This window comes from Scyliorhinus torazame, chromosome 1 (assembly GCF_047496885.1).
Source record: "Scyliorhinus torazame isolate Kashiwa2021f chromosome 1, sScyTor2.1, whole genome shotgun sequence".
Taxonomy (NCBI): Eukaryota; Metazoa; Chordata; class Chondrichthyes; order Carcharhiniformes; family Scyliorhinidae; genus Scyliorhinus; species Scyliorhinus torazame.
This window is the reverse complement of record NC_092707.1, coordinates 180,198,958-180,225,093: the sequence shown is the minus strand read 5'-3', so window position 1 is coordinate 180,225,093 and position 26,136 is coordinate 180,198,958. Positions and strand designations below refer to the sequence as shown.

The 26,136-nt window shown below is 48.8% G+C and overlaps 1 protein-coding gene across 3 annotated transcripts in view; it reads right to left on the bottom strand.

Moving 5' to 3' along the window:
- fhl3a (four and a half LIM domains 3a) overlaps window positions 1–26,136 on the bottom strand; it is a 148,903-nt gene that overhangs the window by 115,205 nt on the left and 7,562 nt on the right. Inside the window, exon 2 of one of the 3 annotated variants that reach the window (XM_072501341.1) lies at window positions 3,829–3,937. The exons of the other annotated variants lie outside the window; for them this stretch is intronic. The gene's annotated coding sequence lies outside the window, so the exon portion shown is untranslated. The remainder of the gene's footprint in view (window positions 1–3,828; window positions 3,938–26,136) is intronic. 3 annotated transcript variants of the gene reach the window in all.

The window sequence follows — 26,136 nt, the reverse complement described above, 5'->3', positions numbered from 1 at the left end:
TTGGTAAAAATGGGTCCCCGGAAAAAAAGTTTGAAGAGCACTGCTGTAGAGGCTGGGTCGTTAAGTACGTTCAAGGGTGAGATAGCCAGGTTTTACTCAAGGTGTGAAAGTGGAGTTGAGGATTATACATCAACCATGATCTCATTGAATGGCAGAGCAGACTCAATGGGCCGAGTGGCCTACTTCTGCTCCTACGTCTTATGGTTAACTCTTGTGGTACATCAGGAGGGCTCATCTTACCTCAGCCTAACAATCCTGCCACATTGAATGAGTTCCCCAGTTCTTTTCAAGGGTTGGTCAATAACCTGGTGAATGCAGGATTACACTGCAACCTTGGCAGTGTTGTGTAAATCTCCAGCTGCAGCTGATAAGGAACCACAGACATAACACTGGAGAGTTGTGCTGTCTTGGATAGACATGGGCAGAGCCGTTCTGTAACTCAATTGGATTTACTAGTTATTGTGTTCTACCTCACCCAATCCTTCGTGCATGAAGCAAAATTGTCAAAGCTATCCTCGATGCTTCACAGGATCTATGCATCGGAATGGGCTTCTTCTTTGATGCTTCCTCAATTTCTCTTACCGCCCTCTGGACACCCTCGTACCCCAGCTGTATCATCACCGCCCCTCTGGACACCCTTGTATCCCAGCTGTATCATCACCGCCCCTCTGGACACCCTCGTATCCCAGCTGTATCATCACCGCCCCTCTGGACACCCTCGTATCCCAGCTGTATCATCACCGCCCCTCTGGACACCCTCGTATCCCAGCTGTATCATCACCGCCCCTCTGGACATCCTCGTATCCCAGCTGTATCAAAGGCCAAGTTCAAATCAGGAGCCCACCAAGTGTTTGCACGCCTCAGAAGCGTTGCCCCATTGCAGAGGAAGCAGGGGATCAGCGAAGTTCAGCCCAACCAGAGGACACCTCCATTGCAGCCTTTGGAACCCTTTGTGGCTGTCTGGCCGTCTCAGGGCAGAGGACTCACCAATGATCCTCACCCCTCTTGGTCACCAGCGGTCTCCTCCTGGTGAGACTGGCAGCGCTGACTGCCTCTGCCATCGCCTCCCAGACGGTGTTCAGGAGGGCAACGGGACCCAGTCTTGCACGCCTAAGTAGGTATAAAACCTGCTTGGGCCTGCTGTGTCAGGATCTATCAGGCTCGCGGCATCTCCAGGTAGTCCCCAGCCCGGCGCCATTCGATACTGGCCCACAGAAACATGGACCAGGCGAAACAGCACCATGGAGGGGGGAGGGGGGGGGGGAAGGAGGAGGAGGAGGTCTCCCAAGCCATTGGATGCCTCTGGGTAGTCAGGGACAGGGGAGTGGTCCCCTGGTCCTTCCCCTGGAATGCAGGCACCTAGGCATGCCAGGCTGGCATCATGGCACTGCCAACCTGGAATACCAAGGTACCCTGGTGACGCGTCAAAGCCAGGAGCACTGCCAGGGTGGCACTGTCAATGGTCAGGGGCGGGGGAGGCGAGTATGTCCATGAAAAGGAGGGTGGACGGGGTGTATGGAGGGTGGGGTTCTTGGAAAATTGGTGGAAATGGTTTCCCACGTACAACATATGAAAATCTTGCAAATATTGAGAAAATTGCCACATTGAAGAGCACGGAGGAAATAAAAATGGGTGGGGGGGGGGGGGGGGGCATGTTCAACGCCGAATAAAACAATCAGAAAATAAATAGTTGATGGTTGTTGACAACATGTTGCAGATCGTAGATTGATTGATGCAGACTAGACGTGAGGGGAAATCTTACCGATAGAAACTGTGATTGTGACAAACCGATCAATGAAAAGTCTTGTATAACAGATCCGCTAATTGTGTAAATTATTAAAATCGGCCCACTGGAGCTTTCCAATTTTTGCTTGCATGCCACAAATCCAGACACGTGAATGTGTCCCTTTAAGTAGCTGCCGAATTGGTCCCATGCCTTTGTCATTCGGATATTTACCTGCAAAAAGTGTGACTGCCACTTTAATTGCACTTCAAATACCTGTCTTTGATTAAAGATGGACTCTTTTAATTACACCAGATCCTCAGACCTGACAAATGGGAACCCCAGCGTTCCGGGGTACACTGCAATTCATTGTGGAGCGGCAGAAGGCAATGATTTTGCTCAGACCACAAACCACAGTTTCCATTTTCTCAATAACAAAGCATATTTTAGGAGTGAGGTCATGTCATTTTCATTTCATTTCATGTGTACAACTCATGCGGTTGAGGTAATGTGTGCAACTCATGCGGTCTCTGCACTTATTTGAATTCCTCCGGGTCTTGGGGAAAGGAGGCATTGCTATGAAATGATGTGAATGCTGGTGTGTTTTTATTAATTTGCTAACACCGAAATGATATACTTATATATTCTATTAAATGCACAGGATACACAGACTTACATCCAATTAGCATTGAATCATCACACCGGTAATGTTTCCTTGCTCAATGCCAGACACGAATCAATAAAAGCTATTTGGATCCAAGGCATTCACTCATACCAACAGCCAATGCTTGACACAAAGTCACAAAAGGTGATTTTAATGTCAGATGCTTGGTCAAAGGGATCACTTTTAAAGAGTGAATTAAAAGAGAAATGAGAAGAGGGGTAGTGCAGTATAGCAAGGGGAATACAGAGCTAACAGGAATTTGATACCTGAAGAAACACCATCAAAGCGGAATGGTGAAAATCAGGTATTAAGCCAAAACTGGAGGAGCACAGAGATCTCAGAGGTATCTGAAATAGGCAGGGACAAGACCATTGACTGTTTGATTCACTCGATCACACTATTTGGATTAGTTACTATGGTCCCGCAAGTATGATATATTCAGGTTTTACGCGCAATGGTATGCAAACATTTGGAAGTCAACGATGTGGTGGGCAGAATGTCTGCCATGGTTGCCAATGACCAAAGTGAGAGACATGAACTGTTTTCGTGATCAGTACTGATTTTAATTGGATCAGCGAACTGCCAGCATTCAATGACGGCTGATAGGACATTCACCAAGTGGAGGTGGGTTGGGAGAACCATTGGCCTTTCGACATTGCTACGCCAGAAATAAGCCTTTAAAGAAGGGAAACGGTAATCAAGGGCAGAAAGTCAGACAGTATTCAGGCTTGGGCTAATAAGTGATGGGCAGTACGCATGCCATGATTTGGCAGGTAATGATCATGTCCAATCCTGACTGACCTTTCCCCATTCTTCATCTAAAAACAATTGAGTAATCGTTAACATTCTCTCCCCCACTCCCCCCATGACTACACCAAGTGAAATCAGCTATCCCTGTCAGCAACGTGGGACATCACTGGTCTCTGTGGCTGAAGTCTTCATTGGATAAACTAATATGAACCAGTGGGGAGATCAATGTCTTATCCATTGGACCACATTGTCTGATCATTTCATTACGTCGACTGTTTCTGTGGGCTGTCATTGTTAGTTGCGCTTTGTCTATTTTCACAGCTTTAATTTCTGATAATGAAAGCACGACCTTCGCTCTTGTGTAAGCGAGTGAACTCACCTTCTCTCTCCAGCCCAAGGAACAAAAGGGCATCCCAGTATCTGCGACACCGTCCTGCCAAAATCATCCATCCTGCACTAAACATGTTGCCTCCTGATTTAGAACTCAGGGAGGCAGTGGTGTAGGGATAGTCTCACTGGACTAGTAATCCAGAAACCCAGAATGGTGCTCTGGGGACTCGGGTTCAAGTTCCGCCATGGCAGATGGTGAATTTAAACGGTCTAAAGGGGACCACGAAGCCACCGTTCTCAGTCATAAAATGCCCATCTGGTTCATTTATGTCCTTTAGGGAAGGAAATCTATCATTCTTACCTGGTCTGGCTTACATGTGACTCCAGATCCACAGCAAATGCTCCCAGGGAAGGGCAAAAATACAATCCAAGCCAGCGATGCCCACATACGAATTTTTTTTAAAAACAGGCTGCCAAAATGAATTTGATTTGTGTTAAATATTTCTATACTAATGAGTTGCAGCAGGCAGTCAAAATTCTCGAGACGACCAGACTGACTTCAACCAAAATTAGACGATCAGGTAATATTTTCTTGAATTGTATTCAGACAGGCTGGCTTGGTGCTAATCTGTAGCAGTGTGTCTCTGTGGTTACAAAGATAAGGTAATCATTCCTGCTTGCTGAGGAAAATTATATTAAAATGGTTCCTCTTTTAAACTTCTTGGCTGCTATTCCTGGTATTCCACACTAACTTTGGTGATTAATCACAAACTGTAAAACAGTCTTACTTCCAAAGCTCCTGACACTACAATTCTTTGAAATATAGACTCAACTGTTTAATTGTATTTATCCAGCACTTCAGCACATCTCTGCACTGCAAGCCAGATACTGCAGCTGTTCCATGTCACACAGACTGGCAGCAGGTTTTTATGGCCCTCATTAAAAACGCAATGTTAAAATGCACTTCAGTCTACAGTATAATCTATAAAAGGCAAGAAAAGCTCAAATCTCACATTTCTCTTCAGCTTGACAGCATCACAACTACAGAGGGTTGCGATGACTGAGAAGGACGAGCAAATGTCTCCCAAAACACACCCTGTCAATTCACTATGGGTCAATTACCATCCTTCCCCCTCTTCATCTGTGACTCTGGGTCCTACATCCTGCTCAAAGTGCTTCCAATTCTGTCAAAGAATAGGCACAAAGTAGAACTTCATCACACCCAAATAAGAAGACTGATTAATTAATTAATACAGAAGTTGTTGAAACATATTTGGATATGTTCCTGGAGAAATAAAACATTGAAAAAAGTTGCATTTCCATAGTGGCCAGATGTCCCAATGTGCTTTACAGCCAATAAAGTACTTTTTCTGAAGTGGCATCACTCTTCGGGCAGCATGGTAGCCTTGTGGATAGCACAATTGCTTCACAGCTCCAGGGTCCCAGGTTCGATTCCGGCTTGGGTCACTGTCTGTGCGGAGTCTGCACATCCTCCCCGTGTGTGCGTGGGTTTCCTCCGGGTGCTCCGGTTTCCTCCCACAGTCCAAAGATGTGCAGGTTAGGCGGATTGGCCATGATAAATTGCCCTTAGTGTCCAAAATTGCCCTTAGTGTTGGGTGGGGTTACTGGGTTATGGGGATGGGGTGGCGGTGTTGACCTTGGGTGGGGTGCTCTTTCCAAGCGCCGGTGCAGACTCGATGGGCCGAATGGCCTCCTTCTGCACTGTAAATTCTATTAAAAAAAAAAATTCCAACGAATTGCAGCCACCAGTTTGCAGACAGAAAACCCCCACAAGAAGCAACGTGATAACGACCAGATTCTCGTTTTTTTAAATTGTTGATTGGGAAATATCTATTGGCTGGGAATAAATAACTCCCCTACTGTCATAATATCCACGCATGTTTATAATGAAGTGCAGACAGGCAGTGATTGACACACAGGATGACCAGTAAGCACACAGCACAGTGCAGCCAGTCACCAGACAGGACACCACCACTATAAAGCCAGAGGGCACTAGGTTTCCCGCTCTCTCGGGACCCAGCCACTGAGACAGTCAGAGTCCACGAGCTAGCAAGTGCAAACTCCATGCGGTAGCTAGTAAGTCTGGTCAGGCTAGTACAAGGTCTCCAGTCAGTTCAGTATAGTGTCGACCCACAATTAAATATGTATGTTAGTTTTATTGTTCAATAAAACCGTGTTGGATCTTCTACAGTGTTAGAGGTCTGTTTCTCGCATCGCTGCATCAAGTGCAGTCCCCACCGAACCGACCTGCCTAACACATCACCTACTTTTCCTTAAAATTATGCTACGAGATCTTTTACATCTGCTCAAGCAGGCGGACGATAAATACAAGCAAGTGGACAATGTCTAATGCAGTGGTGGGCAACAAGCAGTGCACGGGCCACATGCACCCACCTCGGTTTTGAGTGCAGTCCACGAGACATTTTGTTGACTGATGTGCATGCGCAGGGTTGCCACATTCCACTTGTTTCCATCGGTATAGTTTGTTTCCTACCAGTCTCTGGGGTGGACGCCTGTCTCGTTTAGGCAGAACACGACATTCAGGAAATTGGCTCTTAGGGATACTATGAGTGACTTCCTGTACACTGTTCACTGTGGATGATTCTGTCGTAACAGATTCTGTAATTTTGGAAGTTGCCAGTGTGGCATGTGGCTGTCCATACTCTCTGTGGTGAAACCATCTGAGAGGTTCTGTACTCTCACTACGTGACAATAATTGGCCAGCGTGCTGACGCCAAATTCATTCATCATCAGTTTGTACAGTATATGAAATTGGACCCGCTTTGGCTAATAAAATCGCCGGAGTCCATTTTCTGCCTGAGGTGCAATTTCTTGCAAGAGCATGTTCCCCACAGTCAAAGACTCTGCTTTTGGAATGTTGTGCCCTTCTTGCCACTTGCGTCTGATGTTGTTGCCTGACTATGCCTGAAGTTGAAGGGGCAGTCATAAAGTCGAACTGTGTGTAGGTTTCTTTTTAACATCAGTAAAGCCGGTGAGCTTTGTGTTGTTGGATACCCAGTGTGTGTCTGGAAGTCATTAGAAAGCTTTTGACACATTTAGGTCGAGAGCATTTATCCCTCAAAACCTTCACTGCATGCTTGGCGATTGTACGAAATGCTCAGCAAAGTCATTTGCAACTGGATGGTCGGGGGCAGATTTGATATGGTAGATGCCACACCCCTTCAGATAGTTCTCAAATTTGGCTGATGTGAACGGATTATCATTATTGCTCACAAGTTGTTCAGGTTCCACACTGAGGATCACTGAGGGCACCGGGGGAGGAGAGGGCAGCACCATTGGGAGGGTGGGAATTGTCAAACACAATGAACACCTCTGTGCACAACCAGTCACCTTCCTCCGCAATGTGAACTCTTGGCCCATTTCGCCAGGCATCTCCCCCCCCCCGTGGCACCCACCCACCGGCCAGCCGTGGACATGTTCCCGGAATGGTGTCCCATCCCCTGGGCGTTCGGATGTTGGCCGTTGCATGTGTGGTGTTGCCTCCCGCAGTGTTCAGGTGTGATTGGGATGCTAGGCAATGACTCCCACATGCTACATGGCCCGCCCACCCATGGGAATCCACTTGAGTTGTGTGTAGTGCTCACTTAACCACGACTGTTGATTCCCGATTAGCAATAGCCTTCAGCCGCACAGCCAGAGGCCTCGGCAGTTGGTGGGGGATATGGGTGATAGCTGGGGTGGACGGGCAGGGAAAAGTGTTGCCCCTGGAATGGGTACACAGAATGCAGGGGTTGGCATGGTGGTGCCACGAGGGGTTGCCCCCCCCCCCCAGCGCACCTCCCCACCCTCCCATAGTGGCCCATCCCTGCGGAGGGTCTCCCACCCCCAGCCGAGGGGTGGCAAGCCCGGCACCCCCGGGTTCTTCGTCTATGAGCAAAGATGGCAACCCACCTCTTCGGCTCCCCACAGAAGTCCTTCCGCCAGGTTCACGTTTTTCAAAAGAAATATTAATCAGCACCAGTGTGACCACTTGCTTGGGAGGCTGCTGAATGATGGGTATTCTTTGGAATTGGTGGCTCTCATTAATCGCATGGAAATAGGGTAATAAATAGGGTAATTGGTTTCTTGCCACGCTACGGCGAGATCCTGATTTTGCCTACGCAAGAGGGCCGGTTGCATCGCCAACTGTTTGGCGCCTGGCACGGTTCTCGTTTTTGGCCTCTCCCACTCTTCACCAGCCTCACTTGACTGAGCAAGAGCGTAACGAGGCCGGAGAATCGCGCCTATGAGCTCCTGAGGGGACGGATGCTGTATGGATGTTTTCCCTTGTGGGAGAGACTTGAATGTGGTGACAGTTTAAAAATGAGAGTTCACCCTTTAAGATGGGAGTTGAGAAGATTTTTTTTCCCTCAAAAGGGGCAGGAGTCTTTGGAACTCCCTTCCCTGGAGAACAGTGCAGGCTGTACATGTTTAAGGCAGAGGTAGATATATTCTTGGCTAACAGAGGAGTCAAATATAAAACGGGAGTGGACAGAATGTGGATTTGAGGCAACAATCATTTCAGCCATATTCTTATCGAACAGCGTAACAAGCTAGAGGGACTGAACGGTCTATTCCTGTTCCGTATAGTTCGTTTCACTGTTCTTGGTTGAAGAAAAGAAAAGACTTGCATTATATGGTGCTTTTCACAGCTCCTGGATATCTCAAAAGAACTTTACATGCTCTGAAGTACTTTTGAAGTGTAGGGCTCCATTCACCTGAAAAATTTCCAAATCCGGTTTTGGACGCATTTGGCGGGGAGTTTCTCGGTGACAAATGCGGAGATTCACACCGTTATTCAACTGCACTTGGCCATTTTTTGGGGTCTCGGGGAGTTTTTCCAGGTTGAGGCCACACTTGGAAGATTTCCTGCACTGGGGAGCAGGACCAGCTCCTAACAGATCAGGGCGCCATTTTGAATGGCTGCCCTGATCTCTACACCTCCCTCCCGACTTTCAGGATCCCCCCTAACTTTGAGCATGGCCTTTTCGGCCCAACACCTGGTATTGCCAACCTGCCGCCTGGCATCCCAGCAGTGCCAAATGGACATGCTGGCTGTGTCAGGTTGGCACTGTCAGGGGAGTGCCAGGGTCCTACCCTACCCTGTCCCCGATCTCCCCCCCCCCCCCCCACCACCGAGGTGCCATCACGCCTGATCCAGGATTGTGGAAATAAGTGCTAGACAGCACCTAGCTGAGGCCTCAAAGGCACAGCCATTGACCCCTGGGGGCAAGATGAATATGGCATCCAGCTATTTAAATGAGCTTACTGGCTCATTTGAATATCATTATTTGGATCACGCCCAGCAAGGCCGTGATCCAAATTGTGCCAGGTGAAGTGAGTCACGTGACTGCCACTGGTAAGGTAAACCCGGTTAGTCTTTGTATATTGTCATGGGATCTTTTCAGTTAGTCTGTAAATAAACCCCTTCCCCCAATCTGGCCTATTGATAGACAAATAGGAGGAAGCAGGCACATCGGCAGCAAACTGACCACCTCCAAACAACTGCATGTGGGAAAAGCTGTAAAAACTGTACTTCTTCCCCTGCAAAGGGCTTTAGCAAAAACAAATTCAGATCACCACTTCAGACCGAGTGACCATTTGTGAACACACATCCCGACTGTTTCCACTGCCTCAGAAGGGCCAGTTCGAAGACCTCAGCCATGACTTTTGAGAGACTGCAGCAAGATTGACTTGTAACAACTCAGGCCACATCCCAAAATCTCAGAATCTGTACCGTCGGTTCAAATTTGAAAAATAACTTTGTGCCAACAGACCATCCTGCTCAGTTTATGCACGTGGAAGAAACTCTCACTTTTCCCAAAGTGCCAATGTCATAGCATATATTTCCAAAGTATTCTTTCGGCGCTTGCACATGTGGCCATTCTTCAGGGTAGTGATATTCCAATTTCTTGCTCTCAGTGATGACTGGACCACCGAGAGTGCAATCAGAAATTTACACGCACAATTTTCCACCTATTAAGAGTAACGGATGGAAAATCATGCATAGCAAACCTGAATTTCTGACATGCAATTCAGTAGGATGCGCTCTTTGAGAAGATCATATGCAGGCCTAGATACGGGGTGGAGGCATTACAGCTGTGGTGTTGGGTGCTCTGGTGCACAGATGAGCCAACACAGTTGTATGTGGTACAACTCTATTTTATTTTAACTCTTATAATACAGTTCGTTCTGGATACTCTGCACGTGCTGTCTCCCTGAGTGTGTCGTGTAGTAGGTCTGTCCTGGTCTTCCTCTGCAGCTAATAATGACCACCGGGGGTCGTCTCTGTGCTTTTATATCTTTCTGTCATTGGTTGTGGTGTTGTGTGTTCTGATTTGTCTGTTGGCGTGTCTATCATGATGTGTGTGTTTGAATATCATGACATCCCCCCTTTTTACAAAGATATGTGCCTACGTGGTTATAAATATAAGTGTGTCGTGAGTGCATCTAAGGGTGTGTGTGTGTGTTGTGTACAGCGTGTGTATATGACGTAACTATTTACATGGGGTGATGTCGGGTGCGTCACACTAACAAGGTTGTACCATAACAAAACATGGATGCGAGAGAAAAAAAACTTGAACAGTGGTCCGGTCAGACGATATCTGGAACAATAAACAACAACAGGTTATAATACATAAGTGTTTGACTTTTTGAACGTATGAACAGCGTTATAAGTCCAGTCTAATGGGTGACCGCCTCAAGAATGGGCTGGTCCTCAAGCCGGTTCAGCTGTGGAGATTTGTGGTCACACTGGTTCACCTTGGACTGTTGGAGGTGATGCTGTTGCCGAAGTCTCTACTTTACCATTTGTTGTACTTCGTGCAGTGCTTGGTTTTTTCATTCGTGCAATGATAACATTCAACATCTTTGTTAGTGTTGCCTTGGCTGTGGTTTGGTTCTGGTGGCGATGGAAGGGGCATGATCCGTGGCATCTCCACGAAGTCATCCTTGGGAACCAGTGGAGGATCCGGCGTGTGCGTACGGTTCAGTTGCGAGCGTGGAAGGCGGCGCAAAGCTCGCTGATTGCGCCTACGCACCAATCCATCCGCCCTGCATGCCAGGAACAAGGTGGAGTCTTTTTTCTTTTTATGTTTGTGGTGGACGGCATCTTGTAGCCGATGGGTCGTTGCCATCGAAGTAGCACCATCACTAATATCATGCAAGGCGATGACTGTGCCAGATGTGGAAGTTGGCCGAGACCGTGCACGCTGGTTCCGGCCACCTGCTGTGCCGGAAGGGCGACTCCACAGAGAAACGTCGAAGCATGTCGCCTTGGAGAGAGAATTGTTGCTCGCATCAACGTCTGGCGATGGCGCGAATTGGTGTGTCCATCTTGGACCGCCGGTGCTGGTTGCCACTGCCGACCCAGTGGGACTGCCACGCGATCCATTCCCTGTCGCCGTGGCATCCGCCGTCACCCTGAGCGTGCCATCACCGAGGCCGCGACACCGCCCGTCCGGAGCAAGGTCTGGCGTGCGCGAATCAGAGTCGGCGATTGGCTGCTCCCCACCTGGAGTCCGGTCTGCCTTCCGTCGATGCCCCCCGTCCGGAGTCCCAACAGGTTCACTGGAGGCAGCCGAGATTCCCTGAAGCTGCACTTCTGGAGTCGGAACATGCAGGAATGCACCAACCAGTGGAGAGGCTCGAGCCATCGAGGGTGGAAGCGGTGCGCCGCCACCGCAGTCGTCAGTGGTCCCACCGTGATCGTCGAGTGCCTCGGTATGCACTAGGCGAGGTCTGTCACCTTGCACCTTTTGCATGGGAAGTGGGATGCTGTCGTCACTCGTCTCACATCCCGTGGATAGATCCTCATTAGCAGCTTGCTGTTCACTAGGGTTGGGTAAATTGTCAGAGTTTTCATCTGGTGGTGCACACCATGTCGGTGGACTGTCATTGTCTTGCCGTTGTCCTTCATTTGGGCTTTTCTTCTTTGGAATTTTAAATCTTCCCCCAGACATTGCATAACCTTGTTTATTACCCCCAAATTCTCCCATATGTATGGTCTCGAATATAGGATCCAATGTTTCTATCGACATTGTACTATTTTCCAAAGAACATTCCGTTTCACTTTTCTTCTCAGGTACCTCATATGTATCTTTGTCTAATGTACATGCCTTCATGGTCTCTGGGTCTGATTTTGCTGGGACTGGCATGGTCACAGTCTCTCTTTTACTGTTCTCAATTGCCCACATTATACTCCCCATACATAACTGCTTAATCACTGGGGTTAGTGTGGTACAATGGATAATCGGGTCGACCTTATCTGCATCTTCACCATTAGTGGAAAGCACAATTGGTTCACTTGAAACGGCTGTGGGTTTTAAATTCGTTATCTGGCTACTCGATGTCGGTGTCCTCAGGATTCTTGCTCCAATGTTCTGCTCATTTATCAGTGGAGTGTGTATAGGTTCAATGCAATTAATGTTCCCCTCAAGGTTTGAAGAGTCATTACTGACTAACTGCTGGTCTCCGAAGTTGGGACTTTGCGGCGTTGTGTTGAAGGGAGACATTTGTCCCTGCTGTAGATATGATTCAGGTTGTGTTATTTCCATTACCTGAGGATCAATGTCTTGTCCATTTTTTCGGTCCGTACTAAAACACTGGCAATTCTCAGTCTGCTCCTTGCAAGTTAAACATTCAATTAATTTCTTTAGCAAATCCTCAGCATCCTTCTGTGGCCGTGCAGCATTATTAATCTCTGTTCGGCTATAATGATCCTGAAGGTCAGCGCATAAACCTTTTTCCTTCGGGCTTGGACGAGGCGATTCCTTTGGCTTGTCTTCAGTTGGGCTTGAACAGTCTTCAGCGCTGTGCCCTTCATTGTAGCATGAGAGACCGTCATGGTCATGCTGCTGTGTAGTGGAGCATGGTAGGCTGTTATAGCCTTCTTGCTGTTCACGTGAGCATGGCAGACTTGCATCGTCTGCCGCTGGTTGGTCAGGAGAGGTTGCTAGACCCTCATGGTCTTGTTCCTGCAAGGACTGCACATTGGAGTCTTGCGTTGCTTCTATCGTGGAGTCTGTCCACTAGCTCCCTGTGGAGGCTTGTGACACTGGAGTCACTTCTTGTTCGTGCAAGGACTGCGCTCTGGAGTCTTGCGTTTCTGCAATTGTGGAGTCTGTCCACGAGCTTGCTGTGGAGGCTTGTGACACTGGAGTCACTTCTGGTTCATGCGAGGACTGCGCTCTGGAGTCTTGCATGTCTTCTTTCATAGAGTCGGGAACGTTGAGCGGGACGTGGACCACGCTCTGTGTTGCAGCAGGGCGCTCTCCGTGTGCTTGCAGCGCTCCCTGTCTGTTAATGTCAGGCTGCAGCATCATCCGGTACTGATAAGTTGGGACGTCATATCTGCTGGATTGAAGATCCTCAAATCCGAAAAATGAATCCGCATCTGCGTCGGATTCAATGTTGGGGCCGCCAATGTGCAACACGAAAGGTTCGTCCGAGTCATAGTCGTATAGGACCACGGAGCTATCATTGGGCTCGCGAGGTCCAGAAACACTGTAAAGATCGTCATCGAAGTATTCGAGGTCGGAATCATCGGCTTGTGCGTAGGTAACTGCTTGTCGGAGGGTTCTTCGGAGGTCAAATTCATCTCCTGGGTCAATTTGCGGCAATGTGCTGTCATTCCAGGTGAGGGAAGGTTGTTTTACAGCTTTAACAGATTTTTGTTTTTTTGATTTGGGACGTTTCCCCTTTAAATTGGTGCAGTCTGGGGCCTCTGACATCCTGACACTCGGTATGTAGCACGTAAGAAGCGACTGCGCATGCTCAGATCGCTGTTCCTTTACCGATGGCCGTTTTCTTGACTGCGCATGCGCAGCATCTCGCGCATGCGCAAACGAAACTTCCGGTTCTGCGCACTGCTCGCGCAACTGTGCTAGCGTGATACCTTTAGCAAGATGGCCACCGACCTCGACCCAGCCCTCTCTCAGGCCCGGGATTTTGGCCTCTGGGAATTCGGGCTCCGGGATCCCGGCCACGAGGTGAGTACTGCAGCTTTTCTTACCTTTACTAGCCGATTGGATTGCGTTTTCTTCACAGTACTTGGAGAATTTGTCCAGGACTGCCTGGTAATCGTACCTTTGCTGCCTCCTGAAGAACCTGAACCTTGTGAATATTTCTCTTGCCCTTGCACCAGCGATGGTGAGGAGAAATTCAATTTTTTCGCTATCATCCAGGTCTTGGAGTTCAGCTGCCACCAGGAACAATTCGAACACTTGCCGGAATCGCCGCCAGTTTTCGCGGAGATCGCCGTAGCACTGGAGCGGCTGCGGAACCGGGAGCTCTATCATTTTGCCTGGGCACTGCTGGTTGTCTGTGTACACTGAGGTATGCCGGCAGGTATCGATCCACTCCTGTACCATGTGGTGTTGGGTGCTCTGGTGCACAGATGAGCCAACACAGTTGTATGTGGTACAACTCTATTTTATTTTAACTCTTATAATACATTCGTTCTGGATACTCTGCACGTGCTCCCTGAGTGTGTCGTGTCGTAGGTCAGTCCTGGTCTTCCTCTGCAGCTAATAATGACCACCGGGGGTCGTCTCTGTGCTTTTATATCTTTGTCATTGGTTGTGGTGTTGTGTGTTCTGATTTGTCTGTTGGTGTGTCTATCATGATGTGTGTGTTTGAATATCATGACAACAGCCAAGCTCGATCCTGTTCTTATTTGATTCTCACACACACACATCCTTTCCTTCAGGGCTCATGAATAGTAATCAAGAGCTTGAATCTGGCTTATATGTTTTCTCCATAGTGCCGTTAATTGTACTGCCTCAGCTGCTCCCAGGATCAGTGGAAACCCAGGAATCTATTCTGGAATATTGTGGTCTGCCATTGATACCTTTACCCAAAAAACTTGTAAGACCAACATCAATTGTCCATCTCTCCTCAGCAGGTTACGACCTACACAGCAGATTCAAAAATTACCTCCTGCATATCTGAGCCAGGAAGTGTTGTCTTTACATGTTACACTAGTCAAACATTTTAAGCAACAGCAACATTAAGGAATAAAAACAGGCAGCAACAAATCATCAAACCGTCAGCCTCCAGGCTACTCCAGAGGAAAAAAAACCTTGTTTTAGTCTCTCGAAATAACATACCGAAGACAAACACAGCCTCCAATGTAAATGCCTGATCTTTCATCCTCCAATTGACAACCAACTCCAAATGATGCCTGCAGCCTGATAGTTCCAGTGGTTTGACAGTGTAGGGCTTGCAGCCAGACAGATCCTGAGAGAATCAGACTCCCTGGAAGCTGCTATATCTCCGTTTCTGGCCTTCATAAACTGTAATTTGGACACCACAGATACTTTGAAACTTTTCTGTGGCAACCAAGCCCACACGAGCGAGACAACATCAATACAAAACCGGAATTTCTAAAATGTGTTGGGAATAAGACAACTTGTTGACAGACAGGGTTAAAGAAATCCTACGTTATGTTTCAAGAGTTTACATCCAGCTATTAACCGCCAGCTTTTTTAAATGTATAAATCCTTTTTGATTCAATGAATTTATATATGATACTGCAGCTAGCAGCACACTCGGCAGGGACACCTGTTTTGATTACAATGGTCAATTGATATCACGGAAGTAACATTTGTTTTTCCAGGTATACTGTGCAGCTGAATCCTGCATTTAAATGTCTAGCAAAGCCAATCGGTTTGCAAAAGCTGCAACCAGACATATTGTGGCAGCTCACCATTGTTACAGAGATTGAGCCAAAATTTTCTCATTTCCCAAAGACAATTTCCGAAGCACTTTTTAAAAAACTATAATACACCCAAATATATAATGAATATTTTCACCAGACGCAACATGAATTAATTTAAGGCACTGCACTGACTACACAATATTGGAAGCAGACATTATTCTTGTACAAGTGCTTTATTTGTCATTTTGGTGCCTTGCCATACTTTGCCGTAGCCAAACTAAAAGCAGAGTTTGCAGTTGTGTCTCATGGTGCTATCTAACATATCATTGATTCATTGATTAAATGTTAATGAGTGGCAGCCTTTCCTTCACCATTTTTGGAGATGACTAGGTTCAGTACGCAACCCATTGACCAGAATATTGGAGCTGGGGCACACATCCCAGAGAGATTGTTGTACTCCCATTGCTGCTAATCTTCTCCACAGACCTTCTTGAAATACTTCACGGCTAAGTACTCTTGAAGCGCAGTCCCTGTTGTAAATGTAGGTAAATTCAGTGGCGAACCAGCAAGACCCCTCATACAGCAGTAAGATAAATGACCAGATAACCAAGGATTTCCTCTGGGTTGAAGGCTCGGTGAACTCTGCTGCACATCTTCAATAAACACCATGGGAACATTTCTGTCCACCTGAGAAGGTACACAAATGTCACAATTTGTGGAACTTTACCTCAAGGTGAACCAGTATGAGGACCTTTACTCTGATCTGTGCTTCAAAGATGCTTATTGTTTAGAGTGGGTGTCAAAAAGTGACAATGATTTAATTCTGGCCCTCAACATTCCTCCATTTCTTTATTGGATATTCAGTAAAAATAACATTCTTGATGACAGGATTCAACTATTTTTTGTCAATTTTTCCCCATCTTGTTTTTCAGAAGGATGTTTTTCCTGGGGTATGGTCCCAAGACGTTGGTTGTCCTTCACTACCTCCTCCAAATTGCAATTCTTCACATTACAAGTATGGTTTTCCTCGTTGCCTGGATTGGCAAAGTTGGCAAGTCAGACTTTCTATCCATTCTTCCCAGGCCCCTGGCAGGATCAACCCAATTTAAATCATTTCTGCAATCCCCAGAAAGGGTTTCTGCCTGCACTGGGGAATAGGCTTTGGAAGTTGGTAGAGACAGACAATAATGTTCGATGCCTATGCCTGCCCAAGACGTTAGGCAACCTTATAGAAGTTAGGCAGCCTTTCTTTGTGCAATGAATCTACAAATATCTTATTATCACCCAATATGCCTCAATCAATGCCAGCTACCACTGAAAGTCCGCTAGCAACACCAGGCAGTTGTTGAATACTGGAGCAATTAGCATCTGGCATTGAGGAACTTAAGGCAATTAATATCAGCAGAGCAAAAGCTTTGGAGAAACCTGGGTTTTGAATGAAAGCCTGAGGATCCAGATAGCCTACATCCTTGGATCCTAATAGAGGGAGATGTAGCGATAGTGGATTTATACACGTTATGATTTTCCAACATTTCCCAGAACAGTTCTAGTGGGATTGGAGAACTCGAATAAGGCAGTCGTGCTACAATACAGAGTTTTGGTGGGACCACATCGGGATTGATGCGTTCAGTTTTAGTTTCCGTTTTTAGGGAGGGTTATTCGTGCATTGGAGACAGTACAGCGAAGGTTCACGTGGTTTCTGGGACAAGAAGGTTGTTCTACAATAAGAAGCCGAGTATATCGGGCCCACATTCTTTGTGGAGTTCAGAAGGATGAGTACGACAAGCTTCTGAATAGGCTTGACAGGTTGGCAAAAGGCGGGTTCCCCTGGTTAGTGAATCTAGAACCTGGGAGGCACAGTCCCAGGATGAGGACTGAGATGAAGAGAAACGTCATCACTCAGAAGGTTGTGCATCTTTGGACTTGTCTGCCCCAGAAGATTTTGGATACTCCATAATTGAGTATATTTATGTCGGAGGTTAACAAATTTTTCACCGCCCTACCCTCCCGGCCATTCCCCGTTACCCATCCTGTCTTCCCCATTTTTAACCCCGTTGACCCTCCCTACCCCGCTGATACCTTGCCAGTTTGTATCTTATGTACAGCGGTTTTCACAAACTGTTCCCCCATCCTTCCCCTATTGGAGGCATGTTCTGCTTTTTTCCCTTCCCTCCCCCCCCCATTCTTTGTTGTTGGAAGGTGGGGGCCTGCGTGGCCCTTCCCCTCCTCCTGTCACTCCCCCCATGCTTTGTTTTATGCCTTCTTTAGGATCCCTTTCCTCCCCCGCCTCTTGTGCATGCCCTCCCTCGTCTTTCACTCTCTCTCTCTTCCTCCCCCCCCCCCTCCTCCTAGTTGCTGTTGGATTCGAACAGGTCTTGGAACAGGCTGGTGAATGGCCCCCACACTTTCTGGAAGCCCTTGTCCGACCCTCGGATGGTGTATTTGATCTTCTCCAGGTGGGGAAGTTCCGACAGGTCTGTCAGCCTGTCTGCAGCGGTGTGTGGTGCTGCTGATTGCCAGCCGAGCAGAATATTCCGGCGTGTGATTAAGGAAGCAAAAGCTAGGGTGTCAGCCCTCTTCCCCAAATGAAGGTCTGGCTGATCCAATACCCTGAAGATTGCCACTCTCGGGCATGGCTCCACCCTCACTCCCACAACCTCGAAGGCTATCCAGAAGCCGACAAGTTTGGGGCATGCCCAGCACATGTGGGTGGGGTTGGCTGGGCCCCTCTTGCACCATTCACAGTTATCCTCCACCCCCGGGAAGAATCTGCTCATTTGGGTTCTAGTCAGGTGGGCTCTGTGCACCACTTTAAACTGCTCGAGGCTTAACCTAGTACAGGTGGAGGTAGAGTTGGCCTTGCTCAGTGCTTCGCTCCAGAGTCCCCAACCCAATTCGTCCTCCCATTTCCATCTAGTCTTGCCCGGTCTTGCAACAGTCAGTGTATGGTCCCGCAGTTCCCCCCCCCCCTCTCCCTTAATGTCCATGTTGATTAGCTCCTCTAGAATAGTGTCTCTCGGAGGCCTGGGTAACTTTGCTGTCTCCTTATGGAGAAGGTGTTTAATTTGGAGGTGCCCAAGCTTCTGTGCGGTTGGTAGGTTCAGGTCCTCCGTTAGTTCGTCTAAGGTCGCAAGTCTGTCCCTTATGCAGAGATCCCTAACCGTTAGCGTCTCCCTGTCCTGTCTCCATTCTTTCAAGGTGCCATCAATGGGAATTTGTTTGCCACAGATGGGAGTCGTGGAGGACATCTCAGTTAAACCAAAATACTGCCTCATTTGATTCCACATCTTCAATGTGGCTACCACCACAGGGCAGGATGGGAGCGCTGCTGTGACGAGTGCTCGGAGGGTCGTCCCCTTGCAATACACCTCCTCCAGTCTACACACACACACAGACGCGCGCGCGCACGCACACACACACACACGTAAGGGCCCCAACAGGAAGAGGAACCTCGGCAATACGTTAATTCTGTCGTTTTCACTCTTCTTGCTAGGGCAAGCCGGAATGCATCCATCTCTGTAGGTCCTTTTTTACTTCCTCCGCCAGACTGGTCATGTTCCACTTGTGGATCGGAGTCCAGTTATGAATTATCTGGATCCCAAGGTAGCAAACTTTATTTTGGGCTGGTTTAAATGATAATCCCTCCAGCTCTCTCCCTCGCCCATTTGTGTTCACTGGGAATGCCTCGCTGCTGCCCTGGTTGAGTTTTTAGTCCGAGAAGGCTCCGAACCCTCTCAGAAGTTGCATGATTGCTTTCAGGCCATTCATTGGGTCCGAGACGTAGAGGAGCAGGTCAACCGCACAGAGCAACACTCTGCACTCTCCACCTCCTCTGACTACCCTTCCAGCTTTTCGCACCTCGCAGATCGATCGCCAGGGGTTCAATTGCCAAGGTGACCAGGAGCGGGGACAGTGGGCATCCCTGCCTTGTGCCCCTGCGCAGCTGGAAATATTCAGAGATGATGGCATAGGTCCAAACGCTCGCCATGGGGGCGTTGTTCAGGAGTTTCATCCATGAAGTCAATCCTGTCCCCAGCCCAAACCACTCCAGTACCTGAATGAGGTACTTCCATTCGACTTGGCCTTTTCTGCGTCAAGGTAGATGATCACCTGTCGGTGTTCTCTCCCCGGCTGGGGGCATTATTACATTCAGCAGCTGCCTGATGTTCACAGTTAGCAGTCTACCCTCGACAAAGCCCATCTGGTCCTCTGCGACTACCTCTGGTATTCAGTTCTCCATTTTCTTGGCCAGGACCTTTGCGAGTATCTTCGCATCTACATTCAGCAGTGAAATGGGTCTGCATGATCCACATTCCTTTGGGTCCTTGTCCTTTTTGGGTATCGGCGATATCGTGGCCCGTGTTAGCCTAGGAAGCAGGGTGCCCCTTGCCAGTGATCCTGCAAACATGTCCCGCAGGTGCAAGGCCAGGCGATGGATTCTCGGCGCCTTCCCCGCCTGCATGGAGCTGATAATCTTCATGATCTTTCCCAGTCATATTGATGCTTATAGCTCCCCCCACCTATCATCCCCCATGGCTGGCATGTCCAGACTATCGAGGAACCATTTAATCTGAGTGTTCCCACCGGGTGTTTGGAGGTGTACAGCCCTCAGTAGAATGTCTCAAACGTTCGGTCAACCTCCTTTTGCTCGATTACCAGTTCGCCTCTGCTATCCTTTACCTGTGCTATTTCCCTTGTGGCTGCCTGCTTTCTCAGCTGGTGAGCCAGGAGGCAGCCAGCCTCTTCCCTGTGCTCATACAAGGTCCTCAGTGTCTGGCGGAGTTGGTACACTGCTTGTGGCTAGCAGTTAACATCCATTTGTAGCTTTTTCCTCTCCACCAGAAGCTCTACGGTTGGGGCCTCACGAGTAATTTCTGTCAACCTCCAGGATGCAGTTGATCGGTTGTTGCCTGGCCACCTTCTCTTTCCTATCTTTGTGCCTTGTAGGCTATAACCTCTCCCCGAATCACCACCTTCAGTGCCTCCCAGAACGTGGAAGGGGAGACTTCTTCATTCCGATTATTGTAACAATGGCTTGTGATTTTTTTTTGGCAGAAGCCAGTAGGTCCGTGTCCAACCTCCACGTGGGGTGCTGGGCAAGGCCCATCTCCAACCTCACATCCGTGTAATGTGGAGCGTGGGCGGAGATACTATTCCACTCTTACTATTCCCCGCTGCAAAGAAGTCTATTCTCACGTATGCCTTGTGGACCAACGAAAAGGATGAGAATTCCTTCTCACCGGGGTGTAGGATGCACCATGGGTCCACCACCCCCATCTGCTCTATGAACGTTGCCAACTCCCCGGCCATGCCATCCTATTCCCGATGAGGTCCGATCGGTCTCAGTGGATCCTGTACACAGTTAAAATCCCCCTCCATGATCAGTTGGTACATGTCAATGTCGGGGATTTTCGCCATGGTCTTTTTTATGAAGCCTGTGTCGCCCCAGTTGGGCACGTATACATTAACCAGGACTATCAGTGCCCGGTCTAGGACACCGCTGACCGTGACATACCGCCCCCCCCCCCCCCCCCCCGCTCCATAACTGTCCTTGTTGCTTTGAACCTCGTCCTCTTGCTAATTAGTGTGGATACTCCTCTAGCCCTCGTCCCGTAGCATGAGTGGTACATCTGTCCCACCCAGCCCTTTCTTGCCTGCAGTCGGTCCTTCTCCCTCAGTTGTGCTCCTGCAGGTAGACTATCGCAGCTTTCAGGCATCTCCTATGGGCAAAGACTCTGGATCTTTTTCACTGGACCATTAAGTGCCCTGACATTCCAGGTGATAATCCTGGTGTTTTATTTTGTCCTGCTGCTCCTGCTTATCATCACTTACCCAGTGGACAGCCCTTTTGTTTCCCTTTGTTAGGGGGCTGTCCAAAATGGCAATAGTCACCGCTCTCGCCATGAGGTCGGACCCCTGCACTCCAGGGTTTCCCTTTGTCCAGGGAGCACCCAACATTGCCATCAACTATGTGTACGCCACGTGGGTGCACCTCTGAACACTGGGGTCTCCCTTTGTTTCGGGATCCTCGAAAGTGGCCACTTGCAGCGCCATCGTGATTACTCAGCCAGGTCCTCCCCTGCCGAGGCCTGTATGATACCCAGCTCATTTTTCCCTCTCAATTCCTCTTGTGTTCCTGTGCCCCCCCCCTTCCCCGCAAAACGACGAGGCGCTCCCTCTCTGCCGGGTCTCAGGTGTGGTGGCCCTCCTCCCTGGGCTGGACTAGAGCCTTCCTTATGCCCGCTGACTGCCCGTTCTCCCTCTCTAAACAATCACCTGCCCAGTCCCGGATCTTTTCTCACACTCAGTCTTCCCTTTATGATCGGAACGATGCAGCACAATCCTGCGTAAACATGCTCGCTGTCCAATTAATGTTTTGCTCTTTCAGAGTCTTTCTCTGTACAGTTCTCATCGTTGCAGTGTCTGTCCCTTGTCCCACCTGTTGAATCTGAGGAACTCATTCGCTTCTTCTGGAGAGTTGAAGTATTTCTCCTTCTTTTGGTATGTGACCCAGAGTGGCTGGGAACAGAATACCGAAACGTACCCCATTCTTGTACTGGGCCGATTTTGCCGGATTAAACTCGGCCCTGCGTTTTGCTAGTTCTGCCCCAATGTTCTGGTATATTCTGATTCCATGTCCTTCCCAGGTGCTTGCTTTTGTTTGCCGTGCCACTGCAGGATCCTCAGTCCTGGTATCGGTGGAGCTTTGTGATAATTGTCCTCGTCTGCTCCCTGCCTTGGGTTTCAGTCGAAGCGACCTGTGCGCTCTGTCGAGCTCTCGGGAAGCTGTTTCTGCCGACTAAATTGCCCAGTATTTGGGTGACATAGTCCATTGGGTCTTTGCCGTCAATGCCCTCCGGCAGATCCAGAATCCTGATCGTCGGGACCTGTTCTCCAGGACCTCGACTTTTCCCCTTAGGTTCTCCTGGGCCGCCACCAAAATTTTTACCTCTGCCTCCAGGGCGACGGTTCTGTCATTTTCCAAGTCAAGGATCATCCTCTCCTGCGTTGCCACTTTTTCAACCCCAGCCGCTAATTGCCTTCTGCATGGTGGCCATTGCCTCCACTACCGCCACCTGGATCTCTATCCTGATCGCCTCCTTCATCAGGAAGCTCTTTCATCTGTCTCCAGGTGGTGGCGGGGGGGGGGATGAGAGGCTGATGCTCGGGTCGTTGGCCGCCCTCTCTCCTGGGTGGTCGGGGCCCCTTTGCCTCGTGTGTCCGCGGTCTTGTCCGCCTGCTGGTTGTGGCTCTTTCCACGCTTCTGTCCCTTGAGCTCCCGTTTGCTGGCATCTTTCCTAAGTTAATGAGGGATTTTTTTTTTCTTTGAAATTTGGACGAAATTCCACTGAAAGTGTTTTATTTTGCCTGGTTTGGAGAGCCACCTGATGTGTGTCCGCTCAGCACATCACCGTCACCGGTCGTCAGGGTTTCTCTTGTTCTGAGTTTCACGAGATGTTGCGCCCACGCCACTCGCGGTCAACACATGTTCAAATTGCACCTGCAAGGCCTCGCCAGAGCGCTGTTTAAAACTGGTCCGCACAAACGCAGACCAGTCATGACAACACCTGCAGGGGTGGGAGTCTGCCAGGCCATTGGTGACCCCCGGATGGTCGGGGACAGTGCTGTATGGCACCCTAGCCCCATCCCCAGCACCTTGGCACTGCCAGCCCGGCAGTGTCATACTGGTGCAGTCAGGGTGCCCAGGTGCTAGGTTGGAGGGGGAGGCATCCTTGCCAAGTTGGGGGGGGGAGGGGGGGGTGCTTGTGGGAGCCTCCCTAAGGTCAGAGGGTGAGGGGCCTGAAAGCGACGACGAGCCTTTCCGCTGGCAAGCTTCAGCTCACTTGGCAGGAAATCCCTCTGCAGAGTCGGCAGGGAGAAACTTCCTGAGGCCAAATGAAAATGCCAAAGTGCCGCTGGATAGCGGGGCGTTTCTCAGCACTGCAGCTGCCGAGAAATACCCCACTAAGCCAACCTGGAGACCGCTGATCGCACCCCTAGTCTCTCAAGGACTCGAGGCAGGTGGAGAGCTGACGGGTAAATGGAGATCAGGCAGATCAGCCATGTTGCATTGAATGACAGAGCAAGCTCAACACAGAAAATAGAAGCAGGAATAGGCCATTCGGGCCGTCGAACCTGTTCCACCATTCATTATCATGGCTGATCATCCAACTCAGTAACCTGTTCCCGCTCTCCCCCCCCCCCCCCCCCCCCCCCCCAAGAGCTAAATGTAACTCCTTCTTGAAGACATACATGGCCACATGCTGGACGTCTCCGTCGGTAGGATCCTCCGCTCTACTGGTGTACCCACACCCGGAGGGTGGCCACATTGGGAAACCACATTGGCCGGCTGTGAGAACAGAGAATCCCGCTGCCGGCGTGGGGTGGGGGGGGGGGGGGGGGGGGGTCTGTGCCAGAAAACGGGCTGGCGGAATGCGGAGTCCAGCCCATACTGCTTCGGCCTCAACTGCTTCCTGTGGTATTCAGAGACTGAATGGTCTACTTCTGCTCCAGTTATGTTCTTACTAGCAGTGAGCAATGATGGAAAATATGACACTATGTCATTCTTTCATTGCTGCATTATAGACTACATTACTGGGGGCAGAAGCTTCTGGTTTTGGCAGTATATTGTTGACACCACAGAAATGGGCAGGATGCAGTGCTAGGATCCCTACCTCAATATTGTTGGAAAGGACAGCAGCAAAAGTGAGAAATATTCCTGCTCTCAGAAATCTTGGTTGGTCATTCAACTGTAACAGTGTTAGAGTCCAAAGTCCTATTTGACATTCAACGCGTACGCTCACTCCAGCAGAGACTGGAGAGGGAAGAGGAATGGCCTGACTCTGTTTGCTCCTCTTTAACTCCATGACACTGATCCTCTTGCTGTCTGCCATCTTACTCGATCTGTTAAATCAATGCAAATCAGGAGTCACATCTGACCTTCTGGGTCTGGATGGATTAGCGATATACTATCATTAGTAACTGAGCTATCAGGAGAGCATGCTGGCCTGATCACAATTCCATATATAGACAAGAGCAACTGCAAGATTAATTCAAAAGACTTTAATGTACTACCTACCAAGTCCCAACAAGCCATTTATTGCAGTACAGCACATACCGCGCCCAAATTTAATCTTCAGTGCACATAGCACATATCATACAATACCTATCACTCATGCAGTACATATTTCGCAAACATCACGTGGAGTCAGTGGATCAGGTACAGTATTTACATGGCTGGGTTTTATCACTTGACATTCTGCCAAAGAGGGATGCTCAATGTGATTTGTCATTCTCGTTGCCGTGTCAAACACTTGCTTAATTTTTCTCCGGTCGTACTGCCTGCAAATAAGTTACGAGGCTCAGGTCTAACTACAATGCCGTTTAGATCACATTGAAAACTGGAAGAAAAAACCTTTAAGCAGTTTGGATTACCTTTTGATTTGCCCCACTTTACAACCTCAGCAGTTTTTGGAGAGAGTTCCCTGTATATTTTCTGTCTTTAGGAGAATGCCATTGTCTCAATTGTGGATGTTATTCGTGCTCTCACATGTTACTGCGGTGGAATGTCATTGATTACAGTGAAATCCCACACACAGTTAACTTTTATTTTATGGGATATGGGCATTGCTGGCAAGGCTAGCATTTGTTGCCCATCCCAACGTGCCCTCGAACTGTATGGCTAGCCACACCATTTCAGAGGGCAGTTAAGAGTCAACCACATGAGTGGGCAGCACGTGGCACAGTGGTTAGCACTGGGAGTAAGGCGCTGAGGACCCAGATTCGAATCCCGGCCCTGGGTCACTGTCCATGTGGAGTTTACACATTCTCCCAGTGTCTGAGTTGGTTTCACCCCCACAACCCAACAATGTGCAGGCTAGGTGGATTGGCCACGCTAAATTGACCCTTAATTGGAAAAATTAATTGGGCACTCTACATTTTTTTTTAAATAAGAGTCAACCACATGGCTGTGGGTCAGATCAGGTAAGAATGGCTAATTTCCTTCCCTAAAAGGAAACTAGTGAACCAGATGGGTTTTTACACCAATCAAAAATGGTTTAATGGGTCACCACGGTGATATTCATGACAAGCATTAATCACTTTTGTCAAGATGGTGGATATAAAACTTTATACACCCATGTTAATGTGCTCATTACTCATATTACGCAACACAATTTCTACCTGGAAGTTGCATTTAAACGGAGGGGGGAGAAAGAGAACCTCGCCCATTGCAGTACTTGTGGGAGAATAAATAGATTGGGCGGGAATCTCCGGTTCCCCAGCCGCGTGTTTCTAAGCTGCGCGATGTTCACTCCGGCGGAATACTATCCACCCACCGGTGGTCAACGGGATTTCCCATTGAAACCACCGCACGCCGCCAGAAAGTCCGCTGGCAGATTTCGCTGCCGGCGGGAAAGTGAATCCCGACGACAACCGGAGAATTATGGCCTTTATATAAGAAAAGCCTCATTAAAAAACAATCAGTGGATTACAGCATTCATGGAGAGGATTCTCAGACCACAAATATTCTACTCTGCACTTGGGACTTCCCCTTTCACAATCATGTTCGGATTATTTAGGTCTATTTTCTCGCACCATCCAGATATTTCACCCTACAGCCAGAGTGATGAGTAAAATGTGGTAACAACAGACTTTTTAAAGCAGGCTTTGTGTGAACCTATAAGTATAACTCTCAGATTAGCAAGTCTGTTTTCTGACATTTTCACTTCTGACACCTTCCCTCCTCAAAAACCCTCTCCCCACCTCATGTCACACCCCCTCCTCCACTGTCCACCTCACCCCAACCCCTCCCACTGCCCACCCCCTCCTCCACTGCCCATCTCACCCCAATTCCTCCCACAGTCCACCTCTCCTGAGGTCACCGGTCACCCCTCCCCAGCTCCCTCACTTTGCTATTCTTCCAGGGAAAGTCTCTTTCCTAAAATCATGCTCAATCTAACTGCTTCGTTGAAAGGGAGTTTGAGCTAG